Below are 3,458 nucleotides of genomic sequence, written 5' to 3'. Positions count from 1 at the left end.
GACCTGTCACCTTTAAGGCTGAGGTCAACACTTCCTAATTCTGCAGAATTATGCCTGTTCAATCAGCATGTGGTTTGAAACAGAGATTGATCCTTTATTATATGGTGCTAGTGATGGGAGAGCAACCAGCTGAGAGCCAATACAGTGAGCAGAGAGTAATTCCCCTGGTCTGTGTCAAACCATATGGTCATGCACAGCTTTACAGAGGTATTCAATAAATAAAGAGGCCCTGTGCAGGTTCTGTACCTAGCAAGCAGTAATAAAATGCTTTGCTTTTACTGTTTTCTGCTCCAGTTGCTAGAAGTAATAAAACAAGAAGTAGCATATATAGACTTGTGGGTAATTGCATCTTGTCTTCTGTTGCTTTCTAGAGCAGTAAGTGAAGCCAGCAAATGTTTGGATTGCTCCCAGGAGAGAGCCAGGACTCACTGCAAAGGTCTTAGAGCAGGGAGCAGCCCTTTCCTGTTGAGGTATCTTGCATGGCCTCGAGGAATGTCCTACTAGGGGAGAAAAAAAAAGTCAAAAGAAAAAATTCAACCACCTTGCCAGATGTATATGTGTATATATCTATAAAGGGATTGCAATGCTTGCCGGTTCCACTCAAATCTAGAGGCACTAATAACATGGCAAACCATATTTTCTATTAAAACTGAAAAGATAGTGAGCATCAGAACCAAATCTTACCCAGGCACTCAGCTACAGTGCTCAAGTGTTCCCAGTTGTGAGGCTTCTTCAGAACAGCATTGCCCTAAAGGAGGTTCTAAGTTTCTTGGAGGAGAATTAAAGAATAGATAAAATAAATATAGAGACTTTTCATGACATCCTATGCTTATTACTTCCTGCTGTGGTTTCTCGGTGTCTCGCATGGGTGTTTGTATTGCCTGGTTCAGTCCCTCGTGGCCGACAGCAAGAGCTGTGCCCTGTGCTTTGGCACAGCTGCTTTGGGCTTGGCAGGGCTGTTGGTGTCACAGCTTTGTATTGGTTTGTCAAAGTTCAGTTAATTTGCCCTGGCGATTTTTTTGTTATTTCTGCTGTTTGTCACTTCTGCTTCCTATCTGGAAGACTAGCAGGGAGTCTTCTAAGCTTTTCTGCCAAGACATCCAGCATAAGTTGTGCCTTTGGCCACCCCGGGGCCGTGGCTGTGCCCAGCTCACAGCCAGTGCTGAGCAGGCACGGAGCTGCACCAGGGCAGACCTTTGCAGAGTGGCACAAGTTCCTGCCTGTGTTGTCTTCCCAACAAAACCAGGTGAAGCTGCTTCAGTGCCCACTGAGACTTGCAGCAGTGTGTCCTGGATACCTGAGGGTAAAGCAAGAAGGGTGCTTCAGCCTGGCTGCCACTGAAACCCATCCCTCAGTGTAGGCAAGACCTGAATTATGTTTCTAAGTCTTTTATGTGCTTAAATGTGGAAAGCAGAAAGCATCCATCAGGAGTTGTTGCCTCTTTGTCCACAGCTTTATGCTCCAGCTTGACAGAATCAAAGTGAGACACATCTCAAAGTTGAAAAGCCTAGTGTACTCTTTGGGGGGAAAAAACCAACAGGGAAAATAAAATGGGTGGCGCTGTATGAAGTAAAATGGGAAGTTTATTAAGTACAAGGAAGGTCCTTAAATTGTTGAGAGGCTGATAATGTGTTTTGTTTGTACCTTCATCACTGCTGAACTGCGTGTTACTGCTCTTGGTTTAAGGGCAAGCAGGCTGCCATTTTAAAAGGAAAAAAACCCTGTTGAAATGAAAGCAGCTCTCTGTACCCAAGGGGATAGATGGAAAAGGCTTGACACTGAAGTCACATGTTTTTGCTTTTGAAAATGACCAAGAAAAACCCCGTGCCTTCCCTCCCCTGGTTATCAAGACATGCATCTTACTTACATGTATTTGCCACTCAGTTAACACTTCTGCTGAAGGACACACCAGCAGGGTGTTAGCCACAGGATGTGACAGTGAGACCCTTGAGCCTCTGTGATTTACTTTATAGTCCAAAGGCATACACAACATTACATTAGTGGAACCAGTTCTCCCCTGCTTGTTGCTGATGGATGCAGAATGGTCAGCTGTCCCCTCCACTGTGCCATACTGGGCTTCAAAGAGAGGATGTAAATCTAAACTCCAGTTTAGACCAAGCCTTGCAGCCCCTTCCTCGTTGTTCCCCCCAGCATAACTCGAGTAGTTTAGTATGTTCTAGTGGGAGATTGAGCTCTCTGGGGTAAGGTTTAGAAAGTGCAAAGACAGCTGCGGGTACAGTAGCTTAAACAGCTCTGGTTTGTGTCAGACTGTTCCAGGTATTAGTAGGAATGCTCAGGTGGGAGAGGGCAGGAAGCTCAGGTTGCTGTAAGGAAATGACTGCACTTCTGTGCCTTTGGTTGGTGTAATTGCCTGTGGAATCACATCCTGATTTCTGTCTCTTATTGCTTCCTTAGTCCCTAAGGTGGAGAAAAGCACGGGACAGCTTTCAGTGTCAATATATCCAAACACAAGGTGGGCTCTTCCCGGTTCAGAAGAGTGATTCCCAGGGTATGGAGAGCAGCACACTCTGCTTGGGCTGTTAAGAGAGAAGGAAGAGTTGCAGTTCCAGTTTTCCTCTTGTTTTTGCTTTGTCCACCATCTAGAGTGCGTTTAAATGCAGTTCCTTAATTTAGTGCATGGCTCAAATGAAAAAGGTTTTGTTAAAGGGCCCTGTATTGACATGACAGTTGATAGAGCATCCAAAATTCTTTTGTTGGGATCTTCACTGTACCAAGAAGACTGAAACAGTTCACTAGAGAAGATACTGCCTCTATAAGCTTTCAGAGTAAATTTTATGAACACTTACTCCTGAAAAGCTTGTAGATCTCTTGCATTCTGTGGGAATGATCAACATTTAAAACTTTGATGTCTAAAAGCAGTTGTGTGTTTTGCCTTAAAGTTGGCTTATGCAGTTGTGCTTATGTGTGCAAATTGGTGTGTTTTTTCTCTGAACAGTCAGCTGTTTAGGGAGAGTAACTGTGTGAAAAGACATCCACAAATAGAGACCACTTAGAATCCAGAACTTCACACTTTACTTTGTATAAGTAAAATTGGTTACTGTTTTAATACAAAACTGAGTTAAAACACGTTTATTTAATTGGCAGAACTTGAATTCCAGCTTTATTTATGTAGGGAATTCTGAGCATCTGAATAGATGCACCACAAGTCACTGGCAATCTGAGAGTGTTTCTTTTATTAAAGTCTGGGGTGTTTTTCCACTCTAAATATTTTACTACAAATAAAAGCCCTGCTATGTGTGAGCGCTCAGTAACTGGCAATCAGCTGAGTTCACAGATGTGGTTGGGACTCTCGCAAAGGCCAAATTCAATCCAGTGTGTCAATGTGGTGGATGAGGTGTGAAACAAGCTATTTGCTTTGGCCCAGCATGGACCTGGGCTTTGGCAGCATATTTAGGGGTTTGTTCTATGGACTTTGAGAGATGGGTCCTTGGGGAAGG

Source organism: Manacus vitellinus, unplaced genomic scaffold (genome assembly GCF_001715985.3).
Source record: "Manacus vitellinus isolate BGI_N305 unplaced genomic scaffold, ASM171598v3 scaffold_26_pilon, whole genome shotgun sequence".
NCBI classification, from domain to species: Eukaryota; Metazoa; Chordata; class Aves; order Passeriformes; family Pipridae; genus Manacus; species Manacus vitellinus.
Note: the sequence above shows the minus strand (reverse complement) of the source record.